The sequence below is a fragment of the Protopterus annectens genome, chromosome 3.part0 (genome assembly GCF_019279795.1).
Source record: "Protopterus annectens isolate FY-2018-M chromosome 3.part0, PAN1.0, whole genome shotgun sequence".
Classification (NCBI taxonomy): domain Eukaryota; kingdom Metazoa; phylum Chordata; order Ceratodontiformes; family Protopteridae; genus Protopterus; species Protopterus annectens.
In genome coordinates, this window is record NC_056731.1 from 1,298,192,625 (window position 1) to 1,298,206,579 (window position 13,955).

Consider the following 13,955-nt stretch of genomic DNA (forward strand, 5'->3'; position numbering starts at 1 on the left):
CATGGTTAACCAACCTGTTCTCAGGTTGGAGAGGTGGACTATTAAAGTTAAGTTTATTAATCACAGTATTAGCTCTTATTGTTTTTTTGTTGTGCTTTTAATCAAAGTATTGATTTTGAAATTAATGTCTTTTAAGACTACTAAAACGGTGCCAAAGTTTTATATGCCTGCAATTTTAAATATGGATGATGAAATCAAAATGTGTGACAATGTTGAAGGAACCAGCCACATGGTTATGTTAGATTTAGGGCAAATGTATGATCGACTAAAGGGTTATGCTTACACAGCATCAAATGGGGGATTGTAGAATATGAATGGCCAAAGTATGTGCTTAAGGAAATTGAGTATGTGAAAATCTGTATGCATTGAGATGAACTTAGTACTGTAAACTCTGAGTAGACTGTGAATAGTGGAAAGCACTGAAAGACAGGAGCATGCTTAAAAGCAGGAAATGTGCCTTATATGGAAGTGTATCCGATTTTCTTTCTCTGCCTATAGATGTTTAATGTGAACTGCTTTAAGCCTACGGGTAAACCATTGATTGGTTAATTGTCTTTTGTACTAATTTAATTGGTCTAGTTTATATTTTTGTACTGTCAGCAGTATCACCAGTATATAAGCTTATGCATTACTTTGTTCAGGGAGTCTCCCTGGTACTTTCCATGAAGCTCTTACACATGTGTAATAAATACCACTGAAAGAGAGGAAGAAGTGTCTTGTCTTCATTTAAGGTAAAATGTTAAATGCAACACCACTTAACCCTTGCACCTCCCCAACCCACTTAACACCCACTAATATCAAACTAACCCCCTCATGAAGATGTCCTGGGACTACTTGGTCTGTTGCCAAACTTCATTTATTGCACAAGTGAGTGTAATTCACAAGTATTTCAAAAACAAGTCTAGCTCCTAAAATAGAAGCTGAAATTGAAAGTTTGGATAGAAATTATGAAAGAAAAGGAAGAAAAGATATGTTTTTAGGGGAAATACTCAATACATGGAAGAAAGAATTTAGGGAAATCAACTACAGTGCGACTGACAAAAGGTAGAAGTAGAGGGAGAATCATGGAATTATTTTGAGCAACATTTTGTAAGGCACCTAAGCTAATCACAAGGCAATTTATAGAAAGGAGCTAAAAGCAAATCATAAACTTTCTGTTGGAGACAAGCAAAAATCATGTCATGCTCAGGTAGCAAAAGATCTGTGCTGGGTTATTAAAGGAAGCTATATAGCAACATCTTTAACCAGTAAGGAAGAAGCTGCTAATTTTGTGAACAGCACCGCCTTTTCAGCAATATCAAGCCTCAGGAATCATTCATCAATTCCCAAAAATGTATACACTCCCTCTGACTCAAGTTCTTTTATATTGCATTCTTGTCCCAAATTGATATTTTCTTGATGTTGCAGTTTTCCTGCTTTAAAGATTGCTTTTGCACATTTATCAAGATCAAATGACATTCTTATATCATCTGAAAAAATGTTGACTACTTGCAATTGTGCTTTCAGTTCATCATCTGATGATCTATACAGTTTTAAATTATCTACAAAGAGAATATGCAAAGTCTTTACACTTTGTTGCTTTCTGATTGCCAAATTATAGCCATGACCTAATCTGTTAAGCAGATAGCTTAATGAGTTAAGGGCAAGGCGAAAGAGCAACAGTGACAGAGATTCACTCTGGAATATCCCATTTTGAATTGATATCCTTGGAATAATAATTTGTGCTTTATCATGGCTTAATTGCTGAGTGGTTTGCCACTGTTCCATGCTCACTGTGATGTAGTTTAGTGCAGGGTGTATCTTATACATTTTTAAGTAGCCTTTTATCTATGAATAGGGGGTACTGTCAGATGCTTTTTTGTAGTCTATCCATGCCCTACTTAGATTCTTCTCCATTTTACAGTTCTCCATTATTACCTTATTTAACATAAATTAACCCTTGTGTTCCATATGACTTTCTTTTACTACCCTTTTGATCTATGGCCATAACTGAGTTTTCTTCTAAATGACTATAAACTCTATCGGCATCAGTTCCAGTGTATAGTTTATACATCACCAGAAGGTGAGTTATTGGTCTATAGTTTTTAGGGTAGCTTGCAAGGTCACTCAAGTAGGAGCATTGTTTTTCCTATTGTTAGCCATGTTGGTGTCTGTTTGGGGTGTGCATATAAATAGTTCTTACGCATAGCTAAATGTTTGGGCAAAGGTGCTAATACTTTTATCCAGAAGTTAGGTACTGCAACTGGGCCTGGGGTTTTCCAATTAGAGGATTTTCTTAACTTTGTTTCAGTCTCTCTGGCTGTTACTTCAGTTAATTTCATAACCTGTACATTTGAACTTCTTATTCTGTCTTTTACTTATATCCATTTAGCATATTTGTTCTGTTCCACAGGATCTTCATAGATATTTCTCCAACATCTATCTATTTTCTTTCTTTTTGGTGGTCTTTCAATTCCTTTTACCTTGTTTTCCAATTATCTATAAAACTTTTTTGGATCATCAATAAATTGCTTATTTAGTACTTTTCCTTTATTTTTATCTATGTATCTTCTAAGATTTTCTGCATATGCTGACATTTTAAGTTTATCTGTGATAGTGAACGATAAATCCTGTTCCCTCTTTTATACTCTTCGAACAGTGACACTTCTTGTCTTAATTGCTTTATAGTTTTCTCTATTTGATACTTCCATGATGGCATTTGATTTCTCCCCGTCCTTTCCCTTACTACTCTGTGTTCTTGTGGTAGGACTTTATCTGTTATTAACTTGGCTGCACAGTAATGTATCCTATTTACTTTGGTTATATTGCAGCCTAATTACTGTGTTCATTTGTTTTATCAAACTTCTAACTTTTTGGGTTTTATTGACCTTCTGCAGTCTATTTCTTTCACTGATCTTCATATGTCAATCCATCTATATTAAATCAAGGAACTTTTCTCTTTGATCATTTTCTTCTAAAATCAGGGCACATTCTTTGTTCTCCATTTCCTGTGGGCATTCTATAGAAAGTTCCAGAGCATCTGCCCATGCCATGTTTTGTCAGTTTTGCCCTGTGTCATCTGTTGCCACTTTCATATGGGAACTCACTGGCCTATGACTCAATGACATTGACTGTGTTAGAGTTGCCACTGTCTCCTGTTCTTTCTCTTGTTGTGCCTCCAAATGAACATTTGTACTGGTTTCCTATGGGAGGCTCCAAAGTATCTTCATATGTTAACTGATTAGATTCTTCCCACTCCACTGGTTTCTCCTTAATTTGGTTGTCCATTGCTCTATCCTGTTGTGTTGTTATCTGAGTTAAATTTTCTACAGTAAACCCTTCACTTTACAAGTAATCCATAACCTCCGTTTCTATTTCTTTAATTTCGTCATTAATAATCCTCTTTTCTACTTTTCATCTTTCTTTTTTCTTATTTTTTATATTGTAAAATTTTCCATATCTGGATCTCTTTGCCAGTATTTCTCTTCAAATATCTTTGGTGCTGCTCTTTTTACATTGATAAGGTTTGCTCTCTCCTTTGTATAAATATTACACCATATTAAATCTCTTTTTTCTCTCCCATGTTCATATTTCTTCTTCAGATGTCTCCTTCTCCTCTTGTTTCTCCTTACTTTGGGGACTAGTTGTTCTTTCTATATAGATGCAGATATTTATATCTATATATAGATAAACCTGTATAACTGTGGTTTTGAACCACAGCATTTTTGCTTGATTGTTGCTTCAGCTGGTACTTTTTTTCACCAGTTTGCATGATATTTTACATATTTTAAATCTTTATGAATTCTGCCCACTTTTTAATACTTTTTTTAAATTGCCAATTAAAATTGTAGTGCAGTATTTGATTTCAGGAAAAACAGCTGTGCTCCTACTTGTTCTGAAACGTATAATGCTAACCCATTTAACAAATTTCAGTTCAACGTTATTCTTTTATTAAAAACTGATAACTCTAAAAGTTTTAAAATGCATTCAATTGCTTATCTCCCATGTGGATACTGTCTCTTAATATAACAAGCTCTGAGGCTGTAGCATTATGTGGTCTGTTGTACACTACTATACTCTGCCAATGGCCAGAATAGAGCTTTGGGTTGTTAAAGCTAAACAAATAGTGGTAGAAAAATTTAAAATAGACAGACTGACTGATAGTCTGTTTGACCATAAATGCATTACTATATAAATAATCCATTGCACAATGTTGACTTTGAGCTGCTGCTGACTACTGGAAACTGACTATTGCAGTGTATTTTTATAATAATTTTTGAAGAATTTATGGTATGCTTACTCTTTTGCTGTTCAGATAATTATAGCAAGTGGGAAATGAAGATCTACTGGTTTTGGGTATCCAGTTCTGTCTCATGCATTATACAGTAGCCTGCATTTCTTTCCATCAGTACCATGGAAAGGAGCAGTTGTATCCATCTATCCATCCATCGTCAACCCCTTTTCTCATTTTGCACATGGTGTTGGGGTGTCACTTCCACAGTGACAATCATCTCAAGCCAAGGTTTACACTGCCAGGTGGCTAGCCCTGCCACAGTATTTCATTCGCACCACACACTCAAGCACACCCTATCACCTATGGCCAATTTAGAGTATCCAATCCACCTACCGCATGTCTCTGGGATGTGGGAGGAAACTGGAAAATCCAGGGGAAACCCACATGACTGCATGGAGGACATGCAGAATCTGTCCCCAGAATTCAATAAAATCCATGCAGGCCACATGTAGAGCCTACACAGAATGTACCGGTGTACACTGCCATGATTCGCCCTCAGCAGTGCACCATGCATATTAATCATGGCATGCTGCCAGGGGAGATCACAGTAAGATGGATATTGAATCCATGTCGATAGCACTGTAGTGTCCCATGGTTGTGGATTATCCAGGGAATTCCTGGCAGATGTTATGTACAGGACAGGAATCCCTGTAATGTACCCTGATAGTCTAGAAATATTTATGAATTTTTTTTATTTTTTTTTTATTTTTTATTTTTTTAATGCCTGCTTGTGCAGTGCAGCGGGGAGCACAGCAATGCTGAGCTGCACTTACACATGCACAGGTGACATCTGCCAGACATCTATAAATAGAAAACAGATGCAATTATGTGTTTTTGTCTACCTTGTTTGTATTTTATATAACAAATGTTCGTTTGTCAGGTGCAGTGTGGTGCTTAGCAATGCTAACAGGTTGCTTAGTAGTATATGTGAAGGTATAGTAGTTTTCATGCTATCCAGGTAGCTGAATAGGTAGAGTCACAGCCTAGAGTGTTGTAGGACCTGGGTTCAAATCCCCAACAATTATACCATTTTACATTTATTGCTGTGGAAATGTGTGAGCTGACCTAAAGGGTGGTTTAATGTGAAAACAAATTTGTTACATTTGAAAAAACTGCGCAGTGCTAAGCACTACTTAAACATGTTTAATGGCTACTCTTGTTTCCACATTGCTAAGCATCACCAAAACATGGTTGTGAAAATTTATGTGATGCTCAGCTCCACTAAGCAGGTTGGCAAGATGCTAAGCAATGCAGCACTTTTTTGAATGTTGCAGTATGACGTGTAAGGGCAGGAAATCAGCCTATATTAAGGGCAATAGGTGGGAATTCTGAAGAATTTGTTGGAGTCTTATTAACCTGTTAATATGCCTGATGGTGTTGGTGAGAGAGTGCACTTTTGGGCACAGAGGTGATGTGTGCAGGATTCCAGAGTGTTTGATGGACTCCTGGTCCAAGACTAAGAACCCCGGCTGTTGTAGCATGATTACCAGGGTTCAGAATGTAAAGCTGAAGCTTGGGATTGATTAGCCAGGGATATTACCAGTGCTTCTGGTATCCCACACACTGGTAAGCAGTGTTGTCACCACTATGATGATCTGAAGCAAAGGAAGAGGGGAACCGTGGACACCTGGATCCAAGAGGGTGGGGCTGGGCATGCCCCACAGATGTGTAAGTATATTTGTCTCTACTTTACTAAAAAGCTGAATCTGTGCAAAACTTGTATGCATATTGGTATGCTTCTCTTTCAACAGATGCAGCTGAAAAGGCTCACAATGTCCAGTCTCATGCCGGGCACCTGGCCAGGGTGTGCTGTGAGTGTGGAAAGAACTAATATTTTCTGATAGCTATACTGCAATACAAAATAAACAATACTGATAACAATAAGCAATAAGATGTAAAGCAGGATTGTGGTTTGATAACTAATGTGTTGTCATAAGTGCAGATGGGATGTATTCACTGCATGTCTGTTCTAATGTTGCTTCAGTCAACTGTAAAACTGAAATAACTAAAGAATGCAAAAGTAATTGTCTGATAAATGCATTGCATAATGTACAGTATGGTTCAGGGCTGTCTGCAGCCCACTTTCAGTCACATAATGATTTCTATTCCTCCCACTCCAGTAACATGGTATATGGGTAAAGTAGCTCATGTTCTGGGCAGATATCATGTGTGTACTTCACAGATTCTAAGGAGCAATAACAATAAAGTGTAAAGCAGGATTGTGGTTTCATAAGAATATGTTGAAATAACTGTAGTATGACTGTATTCATTGCATGTCTGTTCTCATGTCACTGCAGTCAATTGTTACATAATGTGCACATGTCTCCTGTAGTCACAACTTTGGGTTCTACTCCCATGCCTGCCAACTAAGACATGATGGCTGTCTACTCTACTTAATGTACACAAACTTACCTGTCAAGTGTAATGATTTTTCGTGATGCAATGATGACTACCCAATCTGTCTGGTCTGTGATTAGCAGACAAAAAGATTACCTGGAATGCAATGTATTTGCAAATCTGTTTACAGAACACCTTAGCAGTTATGCAAGTGTGCATGATGTGAAACAGTTCTGTGTAGTTGTGTACCTGCATTTGTTAGTGCTTGGCCCATACTGTCCCATGCTAAGAGCTTGGGAGGTATGCATGTGCTACATCATCTACAGAAGAATTTGAGTCACTGTACTCACAACTGACACTACACACCTGTAGAGGTATGTATTAACAATCTGTGTATTAATATCATCTGTGATTTCACACAGTGCATAGCACAGCATTGCTAAGATCAGCTAAATGCAGTGATATTGATATATGTGTTTTAAATGATAATAAACACATACAAAATAAACACCTGCCCCCTATTTTGACTTCAAGACCATCACACCTGCAGACCACTGCATTAACTTGCCATGTCACACAGCTCTTAATTAAAACAGGTGGTTTAAGCAAAACATAGTAATTGTAAGTTACCATAATTAAGTGTGTGTAAGCACAGCTGTGCATTGCTCTGCAACATGCAAACTTGCTGAAAAACTAATGAAAACAATGGAAGTGTAATTTCCAGTCAGGTACAGGACTACACCACTAGAAAGCCAGACAAATACTAATGGATGTAACTGTGGCCTCTAATAGCAGGTAAATGGGCACTTTTAACAGCAACATGTACAAGTACACCTGCTAAAACATTAATGGCAAAATACATGTTCAGCTGGGACTCTAGTGGAGAAATACATCCCTATAAATCCAGGCACATAATAATGGATGTAATGAAGGTACATCACAGGCTGTATGTGTGCACTTATACCTTCACAAAAACATATGCTGTAACAGTGACTCAGTAGTTCAGTCTGTTAAATGCTTTGCAAACAGTAAGTTTTGCCACACATAGTACTGGGTTAAAATCCAGTGTTGTGTAGCATTTAAATTACATTACTGTGAAGCTATCAATGAATGACTAAGTCATTTACTGTTTATCCACACAATGCATTTCAAAGGAAATGTTTGCCTTTTACTGATGGAAGTCACAGGCCTGTAGATAGGATCACACTTGAGATATCCCTGTAGCAACACTATAAGTGCATAACGTCTCAGCGCATGCATTATTATGCATTCACAGAGGATTTTAACTCAGGTAATGCAAATGAGGGCCACTAATATCAGAGTGCAGCACACAATCATTTCATAATGATATTACAGATTAGCACAGCTGCACAACTAACATACACATATGGAGGATCTGCTAGTAACAAGAACTGTAAGCACACAAGTTCCAAATGACTACCATAATGTAACACATGGCCTGACAATTACCCAAATGGTTGATATAATGGCATATTCCCCCATATGTTGCTCAAGGACACAACATACATGTTCCCTAGTACTCTGTTAGTGAAACTGTTACTTAACATACTTACCTTAAACACATGCCTTAATTTGCAGTGGAATGGGTACTCTCAATCTGGCCCTGCCTCTACAACAAGGCTCTTACAACTTGTTGTCCTCCAAAGTGTTCACACTCCCTGCCTATGCCTATTGCTTTCAGCATTGGCTGCAGCCTGTAGCACACACATCTGTATGTAGAAGTAGCTGCTACAGACATACCCTATGCAATGACATAATATCTTCCCCCAGGAATGTCCAGCACAACATATCAGAAAGGGTTTCTTATCTACATGATGGTCTTTTATCTTGTTCAGTGGTTGCATGTCATTGACTGATTATACTGCAAATCAGCTGTGTTGGCTGCAGTTAGCATTTCAGAACCATACCTCCCAACTGTACCAAATTACTAGGTAAAAAAACGAGTTTTGGGGTCCAAATTATGGGGAGCCACTATTCTCGAGTGGTGCCCCTTCATTTCTGATTTTATTTTCTTTCACACTTTTGAGCTGATGTCATCACATGCATGATGATGTCAGCTCTGTCAATTTGTTGGAATTGAGCTTCAAGGAACATTTCCAGCTGTTTGAATGCACAGCAGGTTTATTTTTGAGTTCTGACTGTTTGAATGCACACAAGGTTTATTTCTGAGTTTCTGCATGAAAACGGGGAAACGAAAATGGAGTTTATGATCTGCAAGGAACAGAGGGTTAGTTTTTGAATGGCAATCTGCTAGCTAACAAACAGAGTTGCTGAAACAACTGCTACTGAGCTCAGATATTCTTTTCACTTGAACAGAGAGAGTGCAGTTATTTACTGCATCCAGTGTGTGTGTGTGTGTGTGTGTGTGCGTGTGTGTGCGTGTGTGTGCATGTGTGCGTGTGTGTGTGTGTGTGTGTGTGTGTGTGTGTGTGTGTGTGTGTGTGTGTGGTATGTGTGAAAATGCCCCCAATGGAATACATCTGGTGGCTAGAGGAACTCGAGCTCAAACCCTGAATCTTGGGTACAGGTAAAAAGAGCCTAAAATCCCTAGCCACCACCACTTGTGAATTTATGTCTCATATTTTTGCTCTGTTCCTAATTAATCTGTGGTTTTCGGGATTTTGGCATTTAAATTTCAGGCTTCATATTCTTCAGAAAATAAATGGTAACACGAAACCTTTTATTCTAGCAATTTTCTAAGTTTATAAGATCAGTATTTGAAATGTGTCCCTATTTTGGGACTGTATTCCCCATTATTGGCTTTGTCCAGGTTTTTTATGCTAAGAGGTTGAGAGCTATGGTGAGAAGTGAGAACTGAATTCACTAAATTACAGTCATTTAAGTTTCCGTCTTCCTGTCTTTCAGGATACTGCTGATTTGGCTTGGGGGTATGTTGCTCTGACTGTAGTGCACAGGGTACTGGGTTAAAGACTTGGCAGTGAAATGCATGGTGGTAAAACAACATTTTATTCATGCAACCTTTCAAAATTATACAAGCAATGCTTAAAACGTGTCCCTGGTTACTGGCCTTTTGCTCCCCTCCCCCCAAAAAAAGTGGAATTGAAAATAAGTGCAAGAAGCTGTGAAAGATGCCTATGGCTTACACTTCTGTTATTCTATATTCATATATATATATATATATATATATATATATATATATATATATATATATATATATATATATATATATATATACAGTGTGCGTGTGTGTGTAGAAGTAGACTTTTATCATGGAAATGTTCTGAATAGGGCAGTTTTGTCATTATTGGTTCATGCATTTATGCATTTTTGTTTCATTACCTACTGGAAAAATTTTCAAACAAATTTAAAATGCACTTGTGTGTGGAAGTAGACTTTTGTAATGGAAATGTTCTGAATAGGGCAGTTTTGTCATTATTGGTTCATGCATTTTTGTTTCATTGCCTACTGGAAAAATGTTTAAAGAATAAATTTAAAATATGCTCTAACTTAGGTCTAACAAGTGTGTTGTATTATACAAGGAGTATAATTTAATAAAGTTAGGAAGGTGTATCAAAGAACGCATGTATGTTTCTTGCTTTGTGTGCAAGGGGCCTGTGATTTGAAAACAGCCCAAATGTAATCTTTTTCCACCACTGGCCAGATGCATTTTTTCTGGATGTGGTGTGGGTTTCAATGCTGTTTCAATGAATGTGAGTTTCAAGGGCAGAGAAGTTGTAATGCCAAGTCTATTTTCATTGTGAGACAGTATTGATTTGTTTAGCAGAAATCTATTAGTGCTTGTGCATTGTGCTATAAAATGTAAAAATAAAATCCAAATAATCAATGTAGAAGTAAAACAGTATGCACACATTAGTGTTTATGGAAAATGGGGTGAAATAGCCAGGTAATGGGACATTGGAATGGCTGCAGGGGGACTTTGGTGCTATATTTTGATTCTGTTCTTCAGTTTGCATTTGAAAGTGGGTATCCCACAATTCCACTGGAGTTGGCAGGGTCGTGTAATTATGTATGCAAATTTTACGTTAAATTGTACATTAATCAGTGTACAGATTTGCACCTGTTTTTCATGGGCCTTGTCCAGATTTTTGAGGTGTATGTTCAGAACCACATACAGGTTAAGAGCCAGTCACCTGCTAATGAGAACCATGTTAAAAAGGCAAACAACTGGCTAGGGGAACCAGTCTGTATGAGACTTTCTTCAGACAGTAAAAACATTGTCAAGCACTTTATATATATCAACAGAGGAGTATTGTAATCTATCAGGTATGTAACCTTTTTCTTTAAAAAATTATGCATATGTGTGAATATACTTAGGGGTGAATGCAGATTACAGCATTAAACCTTCCTTAGAACTGTAATGATGACATGTCCTTGATCTACAAATTTGGTACACCTATAGAGGATGTACAGTACATCAAGGGTGAAATGTTTTTGTATATGTGGCACACTGGTCTCATGGGAATGCCCCTTTATAGTGGTTGTAATGCAACACTGCTATTTGTTTGACACTGTTGTTCTGACATATTATCAGAGGGGTTGCCCCTAGGCGACACACTACAATGGACTCCTGTGTTGGGTGTGTGATCATACAGCAGTATCTGCCATGGCACACATGAGAATAGCTGACTGTTGTAATGGCTGCATACTCACTCAGTGACAAGTGTGTCAGAGACCTGTTTAGAGTTCAGTTTCAGGCATCTGTAGAGGATACCTATGGATACACAGCAGCAATAAACCCCTAGACATCACAGCACAGGATGGAATGTCAGCACAGATGACAAATGTCTCCAGCAAGGTACAGCAGTATAGGTGCATGGCTCCATAGGGTCATATATGTATTACAGGCTAACAAGGACAATGGTGTTGAGCAGCCTGCTCATGCATCCCTCATCTATGACACAGTCTGATACCCTTGATAAGTGTCACCAGGGTTTCTGGAGCTAACCCCTCTACTAGTTGTGGTGATGGAGATGACCCATTTAGAAATTTCCTGTGTCCATTACAGACATTTGTCCTACACCAGTTATGATTGTCTTGTTGTGCATTCCATTGTGTAACTTGTATATGATGTGCATTACAACAGACATGTGCTTCACACACATGGGGAGCCTGTTACATATAGGTTGTTGTGTCTGTGTTACATACCTATCTCTCTAGCATGTACTATTTATGCTACAGTGACAGTGTAGGTGTGTAGAACAGGTAGTACATGTATTACTTCTGTGTTGGATAAGCAGGAGGTACACAGTGGAGTATGACACATTTCTGTATGGCAGCCATACACATCCCCTCCAAAGCATGTAGGAGACGGACTACACAAAAATTCTCTTGACACGGACTGCATTGGACATGTTATCTGCAATGTGTATTGGTTTACTATGGAACCTGTGTGGCTGCTACAGTTGTAAGATATGCCTGTGTAGTGACAGCAAAGGTGCCATTGCACTCAGTGATAGGTGTGATGAGTGTCAAATAGGGTATAACAGTGACAGATTGGGATTTACATGCCATACCTTTCTGCATAGTTTGTACAAAATTGAATGGATCCAAATATCTTATCAACCATTGAACTTCAAAAGCTACTGTCGTACATTCATCTGTAACACAAATAATAAGAAGGCATGGGATTTCATTTAGATGCTTTAATACATAGAAACACATCAGGATGGATAGCAGCATCTTTAAATATGAATAAACTAGTTAATAGACAGAGCTTGCATACATACATGCTCACATCTCAACAGCTAACTATAAAATGGCAGTCAGACTTGCACGTGCTCAGTATTTATACACTTGTGCAAGCCTTGGGATAGCTTCGTAATGTATATACAAATATATTGATCTACATCCTCCATCTTAAAAAGATTGACCTTTATGCAAGACAATAGCAGAACTAGGCATGCATTACTACATACATCAGGAACAAAACACAATGTTCATGTCCAAGTTGCTTCATATCTGATACAGGGTTTAAAGATTTGACCAGCTCTAGTAACATAAAAGTTGGGACTAAATTTAGCAACAGGGACAGTCTGCAGTGCACACCTTCTAGCAGGAACTTCTGGATTCATCATAGGAATGGGAATGTCCTCTGGAACTTCCTCTGGAATTGAAACATGGAACAACTCACTCTGATATAAAGAGTCTTTCTCACAGGCTATCTGCTGTTGTATAGGCTCAGACACCAGTCTCAAAATTTTCTGATTCCACCTGAACATTGCTCCTTCTTATTCTATGATTTACAATATTGGCTCTGGACCATGCTTCTTCATGACACCAATCTGATCATAACCTTTGGACGTTTGCATCCTTACCACTTCTCCCTCATGTAATGGATTGAGCAGTCTGCTGGTCTTATCTTAGTAGGCCTTCTGGGTTAGGAGCATTTTCAACTGCTTGGCTTTTACTGATCTGTTATTCTTGGCAAATGGAACCAACAATTGACTACTGATTGGTAAGTTGGTTCTAGTTTGTCTCGACAGACATCTCTGAGCAGGTGAACCAAGATGTTTATCATGAGGAATATTTCTGAGATTCAAAAGATTCAGGAAAACATCACTCATTTGGAGTAACTGCTTTGCACTTTGTACTGTGCAATCTGCCAAACCATTTTGCTCTGGACTACTTGTGACATGAGTAAAGTCCCATTCTTCAGCAAATTTTTTGAACTGCTGGCTTATAAATTGTGTGTCATTGTAAGAAATAACTTTGTGTTGACTCCCATGTACTGCAAAAGGACATTTCATCTTAGTAATGACTCTACTGGATGCTAGGTTAGGAAGCAAATGAATCTCAAACCATTTGGAGTAAGAGTCTACTAACACCAAATAACGCTGACCATTCCACTTGAAGATATCTATGGCTACTGTCAACCAAGGTAGTTCTGGAATCTGGTTAAGCTGAAGTGGTTCCTTCTGTTGACGTGGCTTTGTACTATTACACATGGAACAAGAAGAAAGCGCTCTCTCAATGCCTTGTTACATAGAAGGCCAACATACTATCTCTCTTGCCCTTCTTTTGGTATATTCGATTCTGGGTGACCACGATGCAGGATAGTAATGTACTCTGGTTGCAAGGACTTTGGAATAATTACTTTCAAAACTTTCATAATCTCTGTATGGAAAATAAAGATGCACTTCTTGAGGTAAACTAGATTGCTTTGATGGCCATCCTTGATTAATAAAGTGGTTGACCTCTGTAAAACCGGATATGTAACTGTGTAATCTCTCAGCTCATCAAGACATGTGAAAGAAAAATTTCTCACTTCCATGACTTCAAAATCATCAGTCGAATGAGAACCGTGATTTTCACTCTGTTCAGTGGTATTTCTGGGTGATATGGA